This window comes from Halichoerus grypus, chromosome 9 (assembly GCF_964656455.1).
Source record: "Halichoerus grypus chromosome 9, mHalGry1.hap1.1, whole genome shotgun sequence".
NCBI lineage: Eukaryota > Metazoa > Chordata > Mammalia > Carnivora > Phocidae > Halichoerus > Halichoerus grypus.
The window spans coordinates 133,123,195-133,146,826 of NC_135720.1; positions in this window are offsets into that span (position 1 = coordinate 133,123,195).

Sequence of the window (23,632 nt, forward strand, 5' to 3'; positions counted from 1 at the left end):
TTAATACTATTTTATAATGTTTTGGCTCAGAAATATAGCCCTTCCCTGAAGTCTTGAGGTTGTCCCACGTGTGTTGGTTTTCTAAGTAGATTTTTAAAAAAGATTTACTTATTTATTTGAGAGAGAGAGAGGGAGCACACACGAGTCGGGGGAAGGGCAGAGGGAGCGGGAGAGAAGCAGACTCCCAGCTGAGTGTGGAGCCCGTTGTGATGTGGGGCTCTCCCCATGACCCCGAGATCATGACCTGAGCCAAAATCAAGAATCGGATGCTTAACCAACTGAGCCACCAGGCGCCCCTCTAAGTAGATTTTAAACCTAAAAGACAGGGGTCATATTTCATACCATTTCTACATACCTCAGAGAATATGAATGGGTACATGGAACTCACTCAGTAAACACTTGAATGGACCAGGAAAATGTTAATTAATCAACAAATATTTATCAAGTGGGAGTGGCTTCTCAGACCTCTTAGGTAACAATAAGCTGGATTTGAGGGTCGGCTAACCCCAACAGAATATCTCACTTTGGCTTGGAATAGCCCTCTGAACTTGAAGACAAGAGCTTGCTACTTACTAGGAGTTAAACATGGGGTGATCCATTCAAGCTCTCCTGGCCTCATTTTCCAACTGTGTAGGTGAGAAATGTGTGCTTGCCTGCCTTATTATTATTATTAATTTTCTCAGCTCTGCCAGGGCTATGTGAGAACAAAATGGCATAGTATATACACAGCACTCTACAAAATAAGGTGTGTTATCATTCCTCTTTCTAACCTTGCAACATGGTGTGAAATATGCTCTGAATATACAAAAAATTTGTCCCCAGCCACTGATTGCATCCACTTCTTGGGACGGTTAGAGACTCCAAATTGTCAGGATTTCTATTCCTTTTATTTATTTATTTTTTTTTTTTTTATTTTTTATTTTTTTAAAGATTTTATTTATTTATTTGAGACAGAGAGAATGAGAGAGAGAGAGCACATGAGAGGGGAGAGGGTCAGAGGGAGAAGCAGGCTCCTTGCTGAGCAGGGAGCCCGATGTGGGACTCGATCCAGGGACTCCAGGATCATGACCTGAGCCGAAGGCAGTCGCTTAACCAACTGAGCCACCCAGGCGCCCCTCTATTCCTTTTAAATGATTACTTTTTAATAATATGTAGTTTCTCCTAGAATGTTAACCATATTTACACTGGTTTCTTGAATTTAGTTTGAGTGCTCACTGCTAGTCCTTAACCCCTTAAATCATGACTTTCTTATTCAAATTTTTGTATACTTTGTGAATATCTTAAGTACTTGTTGTAGAAAACAATGTGGTGTGGTAAATCTTATAGTTCTTTAATGTCTGAAATATATATGTTTTTTATATTGGAGTTGACAGATAAAATACAGGATCTCATTTAAACTTGAATTTCGGATAAACAATAAATATGTTTGTAGGATAAGTATGTACCAAATATTACACGGGAGATACTTATCCTAAAAACATATACATTATTTATCTGAAATTCAAATTTAACTGAATGTCATATCCATATTTTTATTTACTAACAATTTGAGAAGAGAATTCTTGGGTTATAATCTTTTCCTCTCAAAACTGAGAACTGTGGAAAGAGCCAAGATGTCCATCAACAGATGAATGGATAAAGAAGATGTGGTATATATATACAATGGAATGTTATGCAGCCATCAAAAGGAATGAGATCTTGCCATTTGCAACAACGTGGATGGAACTGGAGGGTATTATGCTGAGCGAAATAAGTCAAAAAGAGAAAGACATGTATCATATGACCTCACTGATATGAGGAATTCTTAATCTCAGGAAACAAACTGAGGGTTGCTGGAGTGGGGGGTGGGGTGGGAGGGATGGGGTGACTGGGTGATAGAGACTGGGGAGGGTACGTGCTCTGGTAAGCGCTGTGAATTGTGCAAGACTGTTGAATCTCAGATCTGTACCTCTGAAACAAATAATGCAATATATGTTAAGAAAAAAAAAAAGAAGAAGATAGCAGGAGAGGAAGAATGAAGGGGGGGAATCAGAGGGGGAGACAAACCATGAGAGACGATGGACTCCGAGAAACAAACTGAGGGTTCTAGAGGGGAGGGGGGTGGGAGGATGGGTTAGCCTGGTGATGGGTATTAAAGAGGGCACGTTCTGCATGGAGCACTGGGTGTTATGCACAAACAATGAATCATGGAACACTACATCAAAAACTAATGATGTATGGTGATTAACATAACAATAAAAAAATTAAAAAAAAACTGAGAATAATGCACCATTATCTTCTAAATAGCACTGTGGAATCTAATTTTTGTTTTTATTTGGGAAACTTGTCCCTTTTTTCCCTTCTGAATCCCTTTAGGGAATTTTCCTTATTTTTGTAGTATAGAATATTTTTAAGGACATATAGGAACTTCAGGTCTTTCATGGAGGCTCTCATAAGTTTTCTTCAACTCCTGAAATTATATTCCATATCTGGTAGCTAATCTTCCTGACTTATCTTAAACTTTTCTACCCCCTCCTCTTTCTGTCTGAATCTCAACTTTTTGAGGGTACGTGTGGTGTATTTGTAGCTCTGAATCTGTAAGCCATAGCACAGTGAGAGAGAGTTGTAGAAACATTGGCTAAGAGATCAAATGAATAAATCGGGGCTGACTATTAGGATTGGCCACACATTTTTCAAAGTCCTGCATGCAGTGTAGCTAAGTCAATGCACACTAGTTATTGGACAATATGAAGATAAAGATAACCCCCCTGATGACAGTTCTCTGACATAAGGAACACTCTTGAGAATACAGGGATAGACGCTGGTTTCAAGGAAAGGGGAGATTAAAATAGTCTCCATTCCTGGTAGGGAGAGAAGATGTAGAAAAAAATGTAATTAAGAATTGTAGGCTAATAGGTTTTTACTTATTCAGAAGCAGAGTGAAACTCATGTTTCATTTTGTCACCCTTGCTGAGAGGCCCAGGAGTATGAGAAAGTAATTTTTCCCACTTTATAGTGAATGACCACCAGTTGCCCCCACTGTTTAGCAGAGCAACCTTCCAGATCTTGAGAGCCCTGGGATTAGGGCCAGACAGGCCGCCGCAAGAGAGGGATGTGAAAGGTGACTGACTTAGGAGGCCATCAGCGTGTTGGGAGGGAGTGAAATGCCCTTTGATGTCAGGCTACAGCTCTGAGTCAGAGACCTCAGTCCCGGTCTCAGACCTCTAAGACCAAATCATAAGTGGATTTTACTGTGTAGCTCAGCTCCGAGATCTGCATCCTTAAAAAGTGAAGAGCTCAGCTTCCTTCACTTTATTACAAGCCTCTCCCCTTTACCATGATTATAGCAAATGATTCACACGCACCAAGCAGTTCTGTAAGTTCTGTGAATAAGACTTTTCTTGACTGCTTATACTTTAGCACAAACTCATTTTCTTTCAGGCAATAAAAATACTCTTTTTAAAAAAGATTTTTAAGTAATCTTGACACCCAGTCAAAACTCCACAACCCTGAGGTCAAGAGTCACATGCTCCACCAACTGAGCCAACCAGGCACCCCTTAAAAATAAAGGTTCTTTAAATGATCAAATCTTAGCTGTTACCCTCAGTCAGATTTAGGGGGATTCTAAATTGGTTCCCAACTGCCTTACATTCCTTCATCAGTTTATCATTTCTTCCATCACGTGAATATCCCATGGCATCTGATTTCCCATGAGATGCTATCCTTTAAGAATTAAGCAACTATAGTAATAACAGCTAAGCTCCCAGTTTTCTGGAATTCCATCCTGGAGTTGTTTTCTTAAACTGAGCTTGAGCCTGGGTGGCTCAGTTGGTTAAACGTCCAACTCTTGATCTCAGCTCAAGTTCTGATTTCAGGTTCATGAGTTCAAGCCCCAGGTTGGCCTCCATGCTGGGTGCGGAGTCTACTTTAAACAAAACAAAACAAAAAACCCAAACCAAAGCAAAAAAAACTGAACTTGAGCTCAGCACCATCTTGTATGCAAACCCTTAAATATTGGTTGCAACCCTGGGAAGGTCCCAAGACCCTCTTGTTAGTAGAAAGATTGAGTGACTTTAAGGGCCCAGAGGGAAAGGTCTCCCACTCTTAGGGCTGTGTCACCCCTCTTTCTGATAAAGTAAGATAAGGTCAAGTCCTTGAGCAGCACCACTACCAGTTTGTGAATTTGAGTATGGGAATGTCACAGTAGGGCTTTTCAATAGGCCTGCGTGTGTATGTAGGTCTATTTAGAGGCATGTAATACCACATGGATAACTATGAGTTATAAATCATGGAAATGAGCTACACAACTGGGGAAACTGGATCAGACCCAGTGTGGCATCTTTTATCTTGCCTCTAGACATCTGCCTTCATCAGAACCAGAGTCTTGGCATTTCTAAGCATTTATTAAAACTCTGGCTGTTTTCTTGAATTAAGAGGTTTGTCCTGGAGAAGACAACAATGAAGGCGCCGGTCCCTGCCAGCTTGAAGATGTCTGGCAGCATTTAGGAGAACTTATAGTGTTGTAGGGCAAAGAGGCTATTTCTGACTCATGGGACTAAGTCTTACCTTGTGTGGAACATCATTTAAAGTGTGATCTTTTACCATGCCATTCCAGGTCATGGAGGACCCATTGTTCTATGCCTGCTGTCTGGAGGGGCATGGCCTCGCTGTTAATGACACCATGAATATGCATGAAGGGAGGTCAAGCAGATGGCTCTGACATTAAGAAGAGATAAAAGTCATCTTTAATGGATTTGACTCCGGTAAGCAGGCACCCCAAAGTAACATAAATACACATGATAAAATGTATGTAAATGAGTTTTGTGATTCCCTCACCTTGTTAAGTGGAATAAATTATTTGCTACTTGATCAGAAGTGGGAGAGAATGTGTGCATGATCACATGGCCCCCGACCACTTTAGCATCGCCTGTCCCCTCTCCTCCCCTCCCATTCCCCATGATTGATTCTGTTGAGTGTAAAGTAATTGAGGAGCAGAAAACTGCTGAACTGGGGGGAAACATCATTTGGGTGTTTTTTTATTCCAAGAATTCTTGTAGATGGTACTGAAGAATCCTTTCAAAGCCGGGGATGTGGATGATCCTGGCAAAGCCAATTCTTGACACCAGGACTTAAATAGAGAAGAGATTGAACAGGCTAAGAGAAAGCAGCTGGGCCTGGTATTATCCAAGAAAGGTCATCAAGTTTCGGAAAATCACAGTGAACCGTAGTGCTTGGAACAGAAGGCCTGGCTGAAGGGAAATGCTAGGCAGTATCTGATGTCTGGGCAGGAGGGCTCAGACGCAAAGCAAGTTCTGGATGTGCAGGTCACGTTTGGAGTACTGAAATATGACTGGGCACAAGGAGGAAACCAAACTGCCTCGGCTTGTTTCTGTAGCAGAGGACACCCACTGACATGAGGGGAAGATCATGCAAGGCCCTGCAGGGAACCTACAGACATCTGGGTGAGAATCCAGGCATGCAAGGTGCATCGGGAACCCAGACAATAAATGACGGGGTAGCAGAGAGGCAGAGTCAGACAGAAAATGCTTGTGTTCCAGGAAGAGTGTGCAGACATGGCAGACATGGCAGACCCTACGACACGGAAACTGAGAAGGCTCAGCAGCAACCTGGTCATAGTGCCAGTGATGACCACATGAGCAGACACTAATAACCATAGCTCACATGTACCCAGTAATTACCGTGTACTGGCTTGAGTGCTCGATCCTTCCATACATGGAGGCCTAGAGGGACAAAGTGCACAGTCAAGGTGACATAGTGCCAAGTGGCAGAGCTGGGATCTGAACACAGGTTTGTCTCATCCAGATGGCTCCTGATAGAAGCTCCTTCCCTGAGGTTCTGGGAAGGCCTGGCCCCACAGCAGAGACGGCGTACAGGTAGACATCAAAAACAGATCAGGGCTGCTCCCAAAATCAACATAAATATCAAGCCGGCTTATGTAAAAAAAGACTGTAACCTAAAAAAACCCGGAAAAGTCATCTCTCCACCATGCTCAACATGGGTGAAGATCTTTATGGAAATCTATTTCTGTTTTGAGGGTATACATAAAGCAATTAAAATATGAAGTGAGATATTGCTGGGGACTACATGAGATGGGTTGTGGGTTGAATGGTGTCCTCCTAGAAGATACGCTGAGGTCCTAACCCCCAGTAAACTGTGAATGTGATGTTATTTGGAAATAGGGTTTTTGCAGATGCAGTGAAGTTAAGATGAGGTTCTAATGAATTAGGGTGGGCCCCAAATCCAAAGACATGTCCTTATGAGAGAGATTTGGGAACAAGCAGATACACAGAGGGGAAGGCCGAGATTGCACTTATATTGCTGTAAACCAAGGCACCCCAAGGATTGCCAGCAACCACCAGAAGCTGGGAAGACTCCAGGACATATTCTTCCCAGAGACTTCAGAGGGAGTGTGGTGCTGCTGACACCTTGATTTCGGACTTCTTGCTTCCAGAACTATGAGAGAATAAACTTCTCTTGTTTTAGCCACCTAGCTTGTTGTCATTTATTACTACAGTTCTGATGGGCAGGGGTGACTTGATAAAATCTTTTTTTTTAAAGATTTTTATTTATTTGAGAGCTAGAGAAAGAAACGAGCAAGGGGAGGGGCAAGGGGAGATGGAGAAGCCGAAGCAGACTCCCTGCTGAGCAGGGAACCCCACATGGGGCTTGATCCCGGGACTCCAGGATCACGACCTGAGCCGAAGGCAGATGCTTAACCGACTGAGCCACCCAGTGCCCCGATAAAATCTTGAAAGCAATTCAACAAATATATCAAAACCTTAAAAATTTATATTCTCAGGATGCCTATTTCTTTTTTTTTTTAAGATTTATTTATTTTTTAGAGAGGGAGGGAGCACACGTGGTGGGGGAGGGGCAGAGGGAGAGGGAGAGAGAGAATCTCAAGCAGACTCCCAGCTGAGCGTGCAGCCCTACACAGGCCTCGCTCTCACGACCCTGACATCATGACCTGAGCCAAAACCAAGAGTTGGATGTTTAACTGACTGGGCCACCCAGGCGCCCTAGGATTTCTGTTTCTAATAATCTATCCTAAAATGTTGTTCATAGATTGAGATGCAGAAAAGCTTTACTCATGATTAGTTGTTGCGTTACGTATATTTTTCAAAAGGAGACCACCTAGTAGCTAATAAGGAAGAATGATTAAGTAGACTATGGTATATCTGTAGGGGAAAATGTTATACAACCATTAAGGCATTTTAAAAAGTTTTTAGTGATATAGGAAAATATGTTTCACAATGTTAAATGAAAAAAATCAAGAAATAGAATATTCCGTTTGATGCCATTGTAATTCTGTTAAAATATGCACAGGGAGAAACCAGAAGGAAATATGTCAAAAGATTAATGGTGATTATCTCTGGGCTTGGGGACTATGGATGACATTTTTTTTCTTTATGTCTTTTGGTATTTTAAAAATTATCTATAATAAGCATATATTACTTTGTATAATGAGAAAAAAGAGCTTGTAAGGAAAACTTATAGGAATTGTTATTCAAGGGTTAAAAAGGAAGTGTCAACTGAAAAGTCACCTGCAAAGAATGGAAATGTGTCATTGTTATTTACAGTGACAATATAATGGAAGCAAATTTTTTTTTTTTAAGATTTATTTATTTGACAGAGAGAGTGAGAACAAGCAGGGGGAGCAGCAGGCAGATGGAGAGGGAGAAGCAGACCCCCACTGAGCGGGGAGCCAGACATGGGGCTCGATCCCAGGACCCTGAGATCATGAACTGAGCCGAAGGCAGGCCCTTAACTGACTGAGCTACCCAGGTGCCCCAGGGTAAATGGTTTTTAATGTCAACAATGTTAATGATGCTTATGGTTACTCAGAGGTTTATAGCACCTTATAGGGCTTATAACCTGCAAAACATTTTCATCCGACATGTTATCTCATTTGATGAATTAAAAAGACTGGGTCTAGTTATACTTATTTTCTGGAGGACACTGAGTCCAGAGATGCTGGTGGAATCTGGTACTCCAGGATTGCAGCTGGCCTCAGGTGACCGTGGTGTGGCCTGGGCTCTGCTTCTCACTATTGCAAGCGTGAGCCCAGTGCGTCCCAGCTCCCTCATCTACAACATCAGGGAGATGCACAAAAGGTCACTTCTAGCTCTAAAATCCTATGATCCTAAAATCCATGCGGTCTTAAGAGATGGAGATCTGCCTTGGCACTCTTTAACTTTCTGATTCCCCTGATTTCTTCCCAGACATAAGATAATGGTGTAAATTTAAAATGTGCTCTCATGTGCTCTCTCCCTCTCTCTCTCCACTTCTGCTCCCAGCAGCAATTCCTGAAATATCCTTTTCTATCTCTTCATGAATGCTAAATAAGAGAGCTCCGTGGATGCAAACTTCATACTTTCCCAGCTGACCCCACTTACGCACAGAGGCTCTGGAAACATCGATACCTTCGTATGCGATGATTTATTGATTACAGCGTCTCAGTGACAGGGTCGAGGGCCACTATGAAATAGACTCCAGCCTGTCTGCCCGCTCTCTTGAACCTGACAGTTTCTCTTCAGACAGGCGCTCCCCCAGTCTGCCTGCCTCCTCTCTCCTGCCTCCTATCACCCACATAGTATAATCATAAGCTTGAAAGACTGCTGGGGAGCTCGACAAGTCAGCTCACCTGGCTCCGGGAAGGGGGCTGAGGATTGCTCTTAAATCATCCCCAGCTTTCTTCCTTTAAGGAAGCTCTCAGAAGCTCTCATCATTGGATAACCAATTCCAGGGCCAGAGGAAAGGAGTCAGAATATAAAGTAAGGATTCCACTACCCACATGCCATTTGTGTCTGAGTATAAATTATAAAGGGCACTTTAATTCTGCGTCCCAGTTTCCAACAGTCCAGGGACCCGACTCTAATGGATTCATCTGAAATTGCATTAGCTCCAGCCCCATCATTCCTGCTCTGTTTCCCAAGCTTGCCTGGAGGAGGCTGATAAATTGAGTCCTGCCAATCAAATCACCCAGTTGCCTTAGGGGAAAGCTTTGAGGTCTTCTCTCCAACCTTGGTATCCATTCATAAATATCTATTAAGCGCTTACTAAGTGTAAGGCAAAATCCAGGGCTTTTACTTTTCCTTCCTCCCTTCCTCCTTCCCTTCCATCTTTGCTTGGAAAGTGTTGTTTGAGCCCCTACTTGGAGTGTGACAGATGCAGGGGAGATACAATGACAAATTACAGACAGTCACTGCCAAGGAGGAGCTCACAGCAGGTGGGGGCAGAGCGGGGGAGGTAGGCATAAATAAAGATGAGCCAGCATGGTGGAGAGGGGCGAATCTATACTCAGCCAGGCCCCCTGGGTGTGATATTCCTGCTCTGGCCCTCTTTAGCCCTGTGGTCTTGTGTCAGGACCTGTCACTTCTGGGAGCTATTTCCTTATGTGTAAAATAGAGGGAGGTATACCCCTCTCCAAAGGTGGGCATGAAGATTAAATAATGTCATGTATGTAAAGCATCTAATACAAAAATCATACTGGCTATCAGTAAATATTGGTTTCCTTCTCTCTCAGATAATTATTAATGTGACACGGCAAGTGGTAGGATAATCAGAGTTGTATATCCCCAGAGCAAGAGAGAGGACTTGGGCTCAGTGGGGGTGGTGGTGGGGTAGGTGTACCATAGGGGGCTAACGTCATGGGTTATGGGAGTTTGATGAGCTTCCTGGGGCAGACAATGAGTCCGTGGAGAAATTGACTGATGCTTCACCCTTATGCTAAGATTTATAAGCAGTTCACTTGCTAGGTGATGTCCTCGAAGGAAAAGGAACTCACCCTGAGGAGAGAGAGAGTGGAAACACCCAATCTGGTTTGGGATACTGGCTGGGGATTGACAGAATACATTTGAGGGTGGTGGTCAAACTGTTTCCTGGTCTTACCTCCTAAATGTATCAGGTTCCTCCAGAGTGGGTGAGCTGTAAAGAAGCAAACAAGCAAATTAAAGGAAAAAACCTGAATCATAATAGGTGCTGCTGGAAACTCCCCGTGGTTCAAGAGGGTTTAGCATGAGCTGGATGAGGACCATTGTGCTCTGACACAAGCCTGGTTGCGGACTAAGCTAAAAATAGTGAGGTTACAAGCTGACTTGAGGATGGTGAAGGCAGGGGCCACAGGAACACCACCTGAGTAACGGAAATGACATCTATCTATGCAGTAACCAGGGAGCCATACATAGGTCGAGCATCTGAGTAACAGGGAAAAAGAGTAAATGCCACAAAATGTGGAAGTGGAAGACCATCATGGTGGTTCAAGGATACATGGTAGACACAGAAGGGATTTCTCCAAACAGAATGAAGGTACTTGAACTCGACAAGATATTGTAGTACTTGTCATGGATCTAGTCACTGCTGAGGGCTCTGCTCTTGCAGCCCCTATGACCATAACTGTGTGGCCCAAGTGAGGGTACCTGACCTGAGGAAAGCATTTTAAAGGCCTTCCAGAGGCCTCCAAGGTGGGCTTGACAATCAGAATCTTAGTTGTTGAGAGTATTGGAGTAGGGAGATATTTGGCAGTTGGTAGAGCTGCAGATATGGATAGATCCAGAGAAAAGCAGACATAGAAAGAATAACTGAGCTCTAGAATGAGCTTCATGAACTCTAGCTGCTGACGAGACAATTAGACAACTTGGTGCCCAAGAGCTCCCATTGGTTCCTGGACAAATTCTCAGCTCCAGTCTCTATGAGACTCCACTGTGCTACTCCTCAGTCCTCCATGGGCTTGGTTCCTTGCCTGGAATATTAAGAGTCATTGTCACCAGTGTTATTAGCCTTAAAAACACCCACCTACAGAGTGTTTGTCTCAACCCCTAATGCCTAACTTCTGTTGGTAGGGGTAAGAGCAGGAGACTCTCACTCAGATGATTCACAGTCTTCCACCGTATCTCCAGGCTGCAAAGGCCCAGGAAAACCTGTGTTAAAATAAAGGTTCTAAGTACTAGAGAAATCTGACTGCTTGAGGGGTCCAGAAGAAAGACTCTCAACAGAGGTTTCATTTTCTGTAGGTCCAGTAAGGGAGGCTCGTTTGGGTAGTGGTGAAGCAAGGTGGGACATGTTCCCAGTGCAGGCACAACTCCAGCTCAGGTCATGGGGAGAAAGAGCTGTTCTGTGTGTGTTGGAGGTGTAGTGGGAGGTGAAGCAGGGAAGGTGACCCTGAGCACACGGGCTTAATTCTGAAGAAAATGAGACAAGGGATGGCTTTTAGTCAAGAAGAGTTTTCCATTTGACAAGGCAACCTGGCAGTCGCAAGGGGGACTGGTTGTTGGTTGTGACCCCATAGGGAAGGCGGGAAGACCACTGGAAGCTCATGAGACAGTTCCAGTAAAACAGGATGAGGACCTGAACTGAGGGAGTATCAGTGGAAAGCGAAGAGGAAGAAGTGGGATTCAGGTGGGATTCAGAAAGTAGCAATGACATGACCCGATGAATGGCTGCGTGTCGGGGGCCTGGGGAATGGGAGTGGGAGACAGACGGAGACACTGAGATGAGGCTGACTCCAGGTTTCTCTGTAGGGCAGCAGGAGCACAGCGGTGCTGTAAATCAAAATAAACATTTCAGGAGGAAGACCAAGTTTTGAGGTGTTCCTAGGATACCACAGTAGAGATGCTGATAGCAGCTGAAATTCATCCTGGAATTCAAGAGAGCTGGGAGCAGGAGATGTGGATCTGGGGGCTGTTGGTGTGTATGTGGTTTAAGCTACGGGAGAACATGAGATCATCAAGGAAGAGGTCTGAGATGATGATAGGACAAGAGGTCCCAGCCCAAACACGATCAAGATGAAGAAAATCAGGTGGTGAGTCAGGTGATGGCTGAAATCTGTAAGACCCATTGCATTGAAGAAACATGATGGATAAAGGCATGTTGAACTGTTTCAGCCTGGCCTTTGTGAGGTTGATCCCTTTGCTCTGCAGGTTTAGTAACTTAACTTTATAAGTTCACCCTGAGGGGTGAGCTGATCTAGATCTTGGGGTTCAATTCAAATCACCAAACTCAAAATAGCATTCCAAACTAGAATGGGGTTCTATTGATTCACAAGGGGGAAATGCAAAGAAGCACAAAAGTCATCAAGTACTGATTAAAGGATACAAATTCTAAACTCATCGCTTTGTGTGCTACCTTGCTTCAAGGTAGAGATAGTTCTATTAAAAAACTAGTATTTGGTGTCTTCAACAGTATTCTACAAAGGGAATTCTATAGAATAATAGTGTGGCTGGAAGCTCCCCAAAATAAGAGTGATAAAACTTAACAAATAAATAGGTTTGCTAAACCTTAAATCTTTCTCTTGGAGGTTCACAAAGTATATTTGGGTTAAAAGCTAAGAAGGTCAAGAGTAAAATAACCTGTTAGGTCTAACCTAGTATTTCCAGATCCTTTGTCCATAGAACACTCTTCCCTGTGATACAAGCCCTCATTTCTGACCTGGCATAATCTGTCTGTCTGTAGCTCCCCTTGGGTATAAGACGTCTCCAACTGAACATAGTCAGAAACAGACTCTTGACCTCTGCCTCTCCAAGCCTACTTTCATCTTCCCCATCTTAGAAAGTGGTGAGTTTCTTGGTTCCTAAGTCCTGGGAGCTCCTTGCCTTTTCTAATTGTTCACATGCAAAAAAAAAAATCAGCACATCCTATTGGCACTATGAAAACATATCCCAAATCTGATCACTTCTCAGCAATTCCACTTCAACCATCCTAGTCCACCTGTCACCATCTTCTTCCTGGATTGTTTTAGCCACTTACCTCATCTCTCTGTTTCCACACTTGCTTTCCCTAGTTTGCTTTCCACACAGTAGCTTTTTTTAAAAAAAGATTTTATTTATTTATTTGAGAGGGAGAGGGTGTGAGAGCACAAGCAGGGGGAGCCACAGAGGGAGAGGAAGAAGTAGGCTCCCCACTGAGCAGGGAGCACAACGCGGGGCTCCATCCCAGGACCCTGGGATCATGACCTGAGCCGAAGGCAGATGCTTAACCAACTGAGCCACACAGGCACCCCCACACAGCAGCTTTTAAAAACTTAAGTCATTGGGCGCCTGGGTGGCTCAGTTGGTTAAGCAACTGCCTTCGGCTCAGGTCATGATCCTGGAGTCCCGGGATCGAGTCCCGCATCGGGCTCCCTGCTCGGCAGGGAGTCTGCTTCTCCCTCTGACCCTCCTCCCTCTCATGCTGTCTCTCATTCTCTCTCTCTCAAATAAATAAATAAAATCTTTAAAAAAAAAAAAAAAAAAAACTTAAGTCATGTCATTCCTCTGCTCCAAATCTTCCAATGGCAGTCATAGTTAAAGCCAATACCCTTATGCTGGTCTATGAGACCCTACCTGATCTGGCACTCTATTATCTCTCCGACCTCATCTCCTACCACTTACCTCTTCGTTGTGTTCCAGTCACACTGATCTCCTGCCTCAGGGCCTTTGTACTTGCTGTTTTCTGCCTAAAATGTTCTTCCTCAGACATCAGCATGGCTCACTCCCTCACTTCATTAGGGACTCTGCTCAAATGATCACTCATTAGATAGGCATTTGCTGACCATCTTATTTAAAATGTATCTCCTGGGCGCCTGGGTGGCTCAGTTGGTTAAGCGACTGCCTTCGGCTCAGGTCATGATCCTGGAGTCCCGGGATCGAGTCCCGCATCGGGCTCCCTGCTCAGCAGGGAGTCTGCTTCTCCCTCTGACCCTCCTCCCTCTCATGCTCTCTGTCTCTCATTCTCTCTCTCAAATAAATAAATAAAATCTTTAAAAAAAAAATGTATCTCCTTTGTGTTTCTTCACAGCAGTTATCAATGTGCCGATGAGTGTGTATTTCTTTGCTACCTGCCTGCCTCTCTCCCCAGGATATAAGCTCCAAGAGAAGAGAGGGGTTTTGATACATTCACTGCTGTATCCCCAAAGTTAGTATTCAGAAGGGTATATGGCATGCAATAAATATTTTGTTGAGGAGCCGAATAAACAAATAACCCCCATTTTCAGGTCTGCAGAATACACCTTGGGAAACTGGCTAGACTTTTGGTGCCTGTTCTGGGCTGTGGTATACAGTTGGAAAAGGCCTTCATAAAATGGCGGCTCTAAACATAGGTTTGCAGACACGGGTCTCTTCCATTTAAAATATGCTGCACTGTGAAAGATTAAAATTGGGGGGATTTAAAATAAGGCATCAAGAAGGACCAGAGTGAGTTGACCTGGAAGTCAACCAACACTTAAAATTGGTTTGGGTTGAATGTCTACAGGCATCTCAAGTAGACCTCCTAACTTTACCTTATACTTTTTTTTTTCCTTAAAGATTTTATTTGAGAGAAAACATGAGCAGACGGAGGGGCAGAGGGAGAGGGAGAGGGAGAAGCAGACTCCCTGCTAAGCGTGGAGCCCTATGCGGGACTCGATCCCAGGATCCTGAGATCATGACCTGAGCCAAAGGCGAAGGCTAACTGAGCCAGCCAGGCGCCCCATATTTGTTCATTGTCTTTTTCCCTGGCTAGAATGGTGGTCCAACAGGGGAGGGGGCTTTATGTTGCTCACTGCGTTCCCAGTACCTAAAAAGTGCCTGACACATAGTAGGTGCTTATATAATACTGATCACTTTTTGGTCCTCTTTTCATGCTGCCTAGTAAAACTTACTCTTTGCTTCATGACTTACTCATGTGATGCCTTTTCACTTATGATGATCAACATGTTCATTTAAACATATTCCTTCAGGAGCCAGTTAATATGTGTTGAGTATCTACTGTGGTGCTGGGAATAAAGGTACAGGAATGTGCAGTTCGTATTCTGTCTCATAATGGGCCACTGAGTCTCCAGGGTAGCTTGTATTTAAAAGCAGGGAATGTCTCTATACATTTTTTTTTTCCTGAATAGTCAAAAATAGGTAAAAGTTCTATCTGATGCTTTCTTGACTCTTGTGGAAGAGAGAAATAGCATGTACCAAATAAGTGGGAAAAAATGAGCAAAAGGAGAGAGTATGACTTAAGTAAAATAGCTCATGACTTACTAAAGGAATTGCAAAACAAGCCAAGGAAGTCATACTCATCACATAAAAGACGCTGGTACTGCCCCCTCACATCCTCCCCCACCCAGTGATAATTTGAAAGCCCGTTAACCTCATTTGAACTGAGATTGAACAATCACCTCAAACTCCAATCTCAATAAAAGCACATATATCACAGGTAACCCGCTGCTGCTCCAAGTTTCAAAGCACCTTTAATACATGTTTATATTCAATTTGGGTATTTTGTTCTCGATGTGCTCTGATCTTCCAGTTTTACTACACCCCTGGGAAAAAAAGGGAAATTGTGTTTTTTATGAGACAGCTAATTTTCAGTTAGTAGAGTTAAGAAGAGAATCTTATAAACTTTTCTTCCTAAGCACATACCTATACCTTTGAGAGAACCTTAGCTCATTGCATACTCGGGAAAAGAACACAATATTCTGAAGGAGTCCAACCTGAAGGTGCCAACACTTCACTTCGGGTATTTAAATGTTGAGGGTTATCAGCATTGCAAGTGATGCAAGAAAGGTGATGGAGTCATCAGGTGTCTTCATCATCCTTGTTGACCAGATCTGGGCTGGTTATGGGGTAGGGATGGGAAGTCCCTCTCTGGTAATAATGTAGACTGTATTGGTATTCACAGCTTGCCAACACCATCAATATTGACATGCAAGATTGTAAAGGCAAACGTTCTTTAAATGTGGTTTCTCTTCTTATTTCTCCATAGTACTCAGGGACACCTTTGGTGATTCAAAGCAGATGACTTAATATGATTTTAACATGCTGAGAAACTCTTCCCCCTACCCTTGACTGCCACTGTTTTAGTACAAACCTTGTTGCAAAAAATGCCAAGAGTAGGGGCTTTTCTACCTTCTCTGTATCAAGCCTAAAACGTAATGGTTTAAATGGTTAAAACCAATCTCCTTCTCTTTCTTCATATATACACATACACATATATACATACCTATATACATATGTATATTTACATATGTGTGTATAGATATGTGCATGTATATATATGTAAAATTTTATTTTCAGAGCAGTTTTAGGTTTTTACAACAAAACCAAGAGAAAGGAAATCTGTATTTATTAATAATAAGAAAAGCGCCTTGTAGTAGGTTCCTGGGGTTCTGTACCAAGGTCCCACAAATTTGGTGACTTCAAACAACAGACTTTTATTCTTTCAGTATGGAGGCTGGAAGTTCCAAATGCAACAGGACTGTGCTCCCTCTGAGAACTTTAGGGGAGAATCTGTCCTTTGCCTCTTCTAGGCAAACACTAGAAGTGTTGGCCACAACACTCCAATCTGCCTCCACGGTCACATTGCCTGCTCCTCTTCCATGTTATCTGCCTATCACTCATTCTTATAAGGACACATCACTGCATTTAGGCCCTGCCTAGATAATCCAGGGTGAAATGGGGAAATCTCTTCATTTCAAGATCCTTAATTTCATTCCACCTGCAAAGACTTCTCTTCCAAATAAGGTTACATTCAGAGGTTCTTGAGATTAGGGTATGCACATATCTTAGTGGCGGACCCCTATTCAACCCAGTATACATCAAATATTTATTGATCTCTGTGTGTTCCTAAAGACAGTCTTGCTAGCAGTTTTTAAATTAGCATTCTGTCCTGAGCCTTCATAAATCATAACTCCTTTGGGTCTCGAGAGCTGCCAAAGATAAGACTAGATTAAAATTCTGAAAAGGAGAATGGCTTATAGAAGGAGTTAGAAACTCATAAACAATAGTCAGATCAGAGGCAGGAAATTAACATTGGTTAAGTATCTTTTGTCATTCACTTCCAAATGTGGTCTCGTTCAATCGTCATTACAAATCTATGATGTACTTATTTTAAACCATACTCTGTAAGTGAGGAAATGATGCTCAAGAGGCTGGGGAACATTCCCAAATCCCAGCAGCTACTTAGGGCAGAATGGGGATTCAAAGGCCAAACCCCAGCTCATATCTCACCAAACCTGCTTCCTCTCTTGCCAGGAGAGGGGGCTTCTGGGTGCATCTGGGACCTCCGAACCAACTGTGTCCTCCCCATGCTGGGGTCCCCGGTAAGGAGAAGAGGGCAGAGCTCTTAGGGCTTTGACAAAAGTTGGGTCCTTGGTCCAGGGCTAATAGTTCCTGGATTTTATATTAGGATAGGAGAGGAAAGAAAGAATTACAACCAGTATTCCTCTCTGCCGTCCGTCTTTATGAACGATTACTATCATTGTATCTCCCTAACTAGAAAACTGAACAGGAAGGACAGGCCTGAAATATCCAGCCGTGATTTTTCCAGGGGATTGAGCGAGGATGTGTAAAGGTACCAGCATGATAATTTTGTAGTCAGTTTCTTCTTCAGTGAATCAAAACCAAAACAAAACAAAGCCCAAAAGGCAATACGTACGTGTGTGTGTGTGTGTGTGTGTGCAAACTAATTATAACACTTCAGATTTTAAAATGAATAAACATACTTTGGAGGGTTAAAAAAAAGCAAATACAACACACAAGAAGATAACATAGTTTTGTTTTTTAGAATTAACATTGAAGCATGAATCTTGAACGTCTTTTCATTGGGTAAGAAAAGTTTTTCATTTGAACTACCAAGAAGTGGAGAGAGAAGTTCTTCCATGGTCAAATGTTCTAACTTCATTTTTCCTCTTACCTCCTCATCTTAGAGATAACTGAATAACATCAGCATCTAGCGTTTGAAGGTAGCATCCTTAATAGGAGGAGGACAGTTCAACCTGCCTGAGAGGGACTTCTGTTTAATGAGAAAGTCCCCAGTGGCCCAGCCTTTGGTAAGAGCTGCGTTTCCTGCTAGATGGAGGTTAAATGTTTGGAATTACTGAGCAGCTTTCTCTTTGTGACAATTATTAGGCAGAGTAGCCCATTTTTAATTAGACTTAAATGTATGAATCACTAGTGGCTTAATGACACACACGATTTAATTATCAGGCCCTTCATTTGTTCTGGAAAGCCTCGGACTATTCCTGGGGTCCTTGGTGAGGACATGTAAAGACTGTGGGATTTACAGATTCGAGTTCTTCTGTAGAATCTTGTAGGTAAAGACACCATCTTATTGAATGTCTCCTTATAGGCAGGACATACTGTTAATGCCTTGAGGGGCTTGGATACCCACAAAAGGACAGCGTCCCATAGGTTGGCCTGCTTCCTCACCCTCCTGGGTCCAGTTCCTAGGAGTATCTCACTTTTCATCTGGATGCTTGTGCAGGTGTCAACGGAAGAGTCCATCAAGGTGGGTTTTGATAAACCATGGAAACTTCCAGGCATATTCAAATCCTATTCGTGGCTTCTTCAGGAGAAAGGGCCTTTGGGAACCGGAGAGATGTAATGGTGGAATGACAGACATGGCGCTCATGCTTTCTGGCAGGAGAACCTGCGTGGGGAGCCTCCTCTAACTAGAAACTGACTGAGCCAGCTGTGCCCATGACTGAAATGAATGTTTCACACCTGGTCCATGCGAAAAGGACTCTGGTCATTTAAGTCATCTTCACACAATGTATGATCATCGGTGTCCACAAATCCCAAGGGGAAAAATTCCTTCATAAATAGAGTCTCTATTCCTGTGGCTGAAGGTACTCTCTCGAACCATCACGCACAGGGCTGGGGCAAGCTCAGTCTCCTAGAATCTATGGCTATTGGCTAGGATGAGGGTGTCTTCCCAAGTTGGAAAAATCATCCTAAGACATTACTATACTTTTAACGAATATTGTATAGGCAAGTACGTCATTGAGAGGCTATTTGCATTTAAGACAGTAGATTCATTTAGTAATAATAATAGGTAACATGTATGGAGAAGTTATCTGGTGTTAATCTTTTCTTCCAACAACCCTATTATGAGGTATTATTATCCCCCTCTTACAGATGAGGAAACAGACACAGAGAGGTTAAGTAGCTTGTGGAAGGTCACACAACTGATAAGTAGTAGAGCTGGTTCCAAAGCCCATACTCTTAACCATACATAAGGCTAAAAATGCACATACATAATCCATCCATATGATTCTTACCAATAGTTGCATAACTGATTTTGCCAAAGGGACAGAGGCTGTGAACAAGGGTAACATGGACAGCAGGGAGGTACTAGAGCATAGTAGTCCAAAGCATGGCCTCCTGGGTCAGACAGATATTTGCTGATACCCCGGGTCCAACATATACAGCTTTGGGAGTTTGGGCACACTACCCAATGTTGTGGGACCTAAGTCTGCTTATCTATAAAATGGGAACAGTAAAGGTATAAGTTTGTACTGGTTATATGTGATAACTATGATGGTACCCAATGTTTATTGAATGTTTATTTTTGTATCAACTATAAGATGCATAGAAGTGATTGGCTTCCCCCTTGGCAGAAGATAAGCATTTACATAACTGCTATTATTATTTTCTTACTACATGTTAAACCCATTTTGGCAAACTTCAAGGGATCACATAATACTTCTTTTGGTATACGGGACTTCTGACTCATTGAGTATGGTTCTTAATAAGTCAGCCAGGGATAGAGTGTAGAAATCTCTTTTGTTATGTGCAATTTCACCTATAATTTATTTTCCATTTTAATCTAATGCATAATTGAACACACTTTTTAGAGTATCACATTCTGTATTGCTTCTATTATTTTCAGGAATACTTTGTCTTTGTCAGAGGGTATTACTAAATCTAGCTAAATCTCCAACTTCCTGAGAACCTGATAAACAGGCTCATTTTTCTTCACAGATTAGTAAGAAGAAGGGAATTCGCTTTGAATCCTGATTCTTATCTACAGTTTAGGGGGGAAAAAACACAGTTAAAGCAACTTGAAACCATCGCCATAGTTCCCTCCTGGGCAAAATGATGGGGTAACAGGGCAGTGGTCAGGGCTGCTCAGGAGCTGCAGTAACAGATTTTATTCTAATTCACCATCCATTCTTGGCAAGAAGTACTTTCTACCTTTTGAACTGTCAGATTCTTGGGCTGAGCAAATTGGGTACAGCTTTTTGATTACGCGTTCAGTTCCTTCCCAGCTTACAAAGTGATTTCACATTAGCAGCATGATTCATTCATCAAGGGGCGAGCCATCCTAAGGCACAAGGCGAAATTTAGAGGCAGCCCCAAGGTGTGAGCGAAAAGCACCGCAGAATTACAGATATAATGAAACCGGGTGAACCTGCCTTTACTTGTGTCCTAGATACAAAAGGTGCTCATCTGATAGCTTGGAAAGCCTGGCATGAGCACCCCATTTTACTAGGGGGGGGCTTCTGTTTCTACATTTCCAGGTCAGGGAGCCCCATTTTTTTTAGTAAGCATCACAGTAACTAGAACTGTACCCCTTGAAAAAAGGTAATCAAGTTTAGGTCACTATCGTCAAGTGTCAAGCATGGTCTCTTGATCGGGGTCACCCTGAAACCAACTAGTTGGGTAACATTTGCTGTCTTCTTTCTGGTTAGTGCTTCTAAACCCTGCTGTCTTCTTGTTCCCCTCCAGTGGCCTCCCAGAGGCATTTGATACTTAAACGTTCTTCCTGTGTCCTTCTAGCAAAACCAGCTCTTGCTATTATCTTCTTAAGGCTTTGATTCTTTCTCACTCTGTCAGAGACCGCGTCCTAGGAGACATGTGACAGAGAAGCAGCCGGATCAGAAGACTGGAAGTCAGAAGATTGGATTTTAGATCTGCTGTCTGGTGGGCATGTCACTCACCTGTCCACCCTAAGCCTTGGTTTCCTTATCTGTCAAGTGGCTAGATTGGAGGATCTGGATTTTTATAATTTACAGGATCATGGATCATTAGCGACATTCATTCTAGAGAAGAGGAAAACAATGTGAAAAAAAAAAATTCCAACTGATGTCCTGCAATCCTAACAGTGAGAATTAGACTCTAAACTCATGAGGGAATGTTTAGAGGGGTCGTCACGCCATCCCTAAATGTACATCTCATCACAGCATGGGGATGGGGAGAAGAATAGGCGTGAAATCTGTGTCTTTTAAGTGAATGCTCATTACCTTCAGGATTCTTACCACTGTTTTTTGAAGGAGATATTATCCCTGATGCACAGATGGGGAAATTGACAACAAGCAAACAACAAACAAACTTAAGACTTGCCCAAGGCCACGCTGCTAGTAAGGGGCAGACTCTATCCCTACTCCCTTTCTCTGCTGCAAGATTGGTCCTGAGCATCATATACGATTGAAAGGTAATTCTGAGCAAATTCCCGCTGTTCTAGAAGCAGGCAGTCCCAGTTGCTCTGTCTGCCATTCCCAAAAATTTTTTTAGTGTTCAAAGAGCCTGGATATCTCTAAACTTTGGAGTGCCGCATGAAGTATGGAGCTGTACCTGAGACGGTGCTAAAGGAGCATATCTTCCCTGGGCCAGCTTTACCCACAGCTGAGCAGTGGATGACCAGTCACTGCTGCTGAAAGAGTGTGGGAAGGTCTTCTATTGCACTCTGTCCCTTTCCTGCTACAGTGGCCAGTGTGTCCTGATTTATCTGGGATGTTCCTTGCTGTACAACTGAAATTCCCAGGTCCACGAACACCTCAGTTCTGGGCAAACTGGGATGGTTTGGTCACTCTACAGTTTCCTAATCTTTGAATTTTGGCAACGGGGAGGACAAGCCTTCTACTTCATACAAATAAATGAAATCATATTTCTGCCTGTTGAGATGTTATCTCACCAAATGTGGAGGTTATGTTTGAGATCATCTGCTGCAAAATAGAGATGTCTGTGGAGTATGCAAAATTCATTCTGGGGCTTTGGGGCAGGAGAACTCTCAAATGAGCCACAAACCTGAATACAGCAAGAAGCCTCATGATTATTGGCTGGGAAATGCCATGGATACATAAAAGCAATGAACAAGGATTTCAGACAAGCTCCAGATGGACACTCCAAATTGCAGAGTTGATTTGCAAACGTCTTCTCACCTGGGTAATTCTGCTGGATAAGAATGAGGCGAGTAGCCACCGAGAGCTGTTTATCTGACCAGGAACTAATGGTTAATGGTTCTCCTCAGCCAACCCGGGAAAGTCAGGGAGTTAAGATTTTAAAGTGCAAACTCTAACTTAAATGTTAGAGTAAGAGCACTTACAGAATGATTGGCCATGCCCTTGTTATGACAGAAAGAAGGAACAAGGAGTCCCAGAATTTGTGTAATAGAAACGAGGACCTTCTAGAGAGAAGAAAAGAAAATTGGCATTTCTTAAATACCATGCCAGGCATTTTATATATACTATTTTTTTGTTTTTAGTAACCCTCCTTTTCTATCACTGTTCCTGCTCCCGTTCTGTGTCTTTGGTATAGATGGGGAAATTGAGGCTCAGACCCAAGGAGAGGTTAAAGGCTTGGCCAAGTTCATCTTGCTGTCTGATTCCATGCTTTATTCCCTATACTAACTGGAGGCTGGGACACACACAGAATGAACTTCATTAGTTTGCCTGAGGCTCGCCCTGGGTTTAAAGGAATTCCCTGTTCATTTTTGTGACTAGGGAAGCCTTCGGAGGGACAGTTTGTTTGTACAGTTTCATCTGTCAGGGGGCAACATAAACACAGATGTGTATACCAAAAACCAAGTGTGTTCAGATAGCGTCTGGTGCTACTGGAAGGTCAGGAACCAGTGCTTAAGGACAGCCAAGCAAAGCTCCCCGGGGGGCCCATAAGTGGGGGTCCCAAATATGATGGAGCATCAGAAAAGGTGAGGGGGGTGCGGCCAACAACACCCTACTCTCACTCTCTGGAGATTCTGATTCAGTGGGTCTGAGGCAGAACAGAGGGTGAAAGTTTAGCAAGCTGTTTTAGCCACTGCCCGATTTGGGACGGACTGATCTACAAGACAAAACACAGAACCCAGAAAATGAGGCTTGCGTCCTATTTCTTGCTCAGCTACAGGCTATCTTCTGAAGGACAGTTTGTTTGTTTGTTTATTTATTTATTTGAGAGAAAGAGAGAGAGAGCACGAGCAGGGGAGAGAGGGAGAAGCAGGCTCCCCGCTGAGCCAGGAGCCCGAAGCGGGGCTCGATCCCAGGACTCAGGGATCATGACCTGAGCTAAAGGCAGAAGCTTAACCGACTGAGCCACCCAGGTGCCCCTGAAGGACAATTTTAAGTCTTAAGTGTCTTTTGTGATGGTGAGAATGGATAAATTGCCCCCACAGGTGGCCAAGACATGGCATAGCACTCATTTAGCATCTCCGTGCCTCAGTTTCCCCAAACGCATGAGGAAATGATATCTGAAAGTTCTCTTCTGAAGTCTCGTGAAGTTAAACACATAGACTATTAGGAGCTCTTGGGAGGAGAGAGATTCCAGCTGGTATTTTTAAAACAGCACTTTATTGTAGCAGTTAAATGGAGTGCCACTTTTTGTTCTTGATCGTTTTGAAAAGAAGATACAGTTCTTGAGTCATGAAGCCCATAAAAATGTCTTAAATTATTCATGTGAAAATTACTTGGAACCCAGTGCATCATTCCCCTGTGCTCTCAGGGGAGAGCAGCCCGCAAGACTCCTCGCCCACCCCATAGACGTGTTAATGTAGCCCGGAGTCTGTCCTCATGGTTAGAGGGACCAATTGTCAATCAGTTCTTGGGAGTTCTAATTCTCATTCAGGGGTTGATACAGGAAGCCTTAACAGGGTCCCTGGTGTGGAAATGGACATTTTTTCAAGTTCACCTGGAACT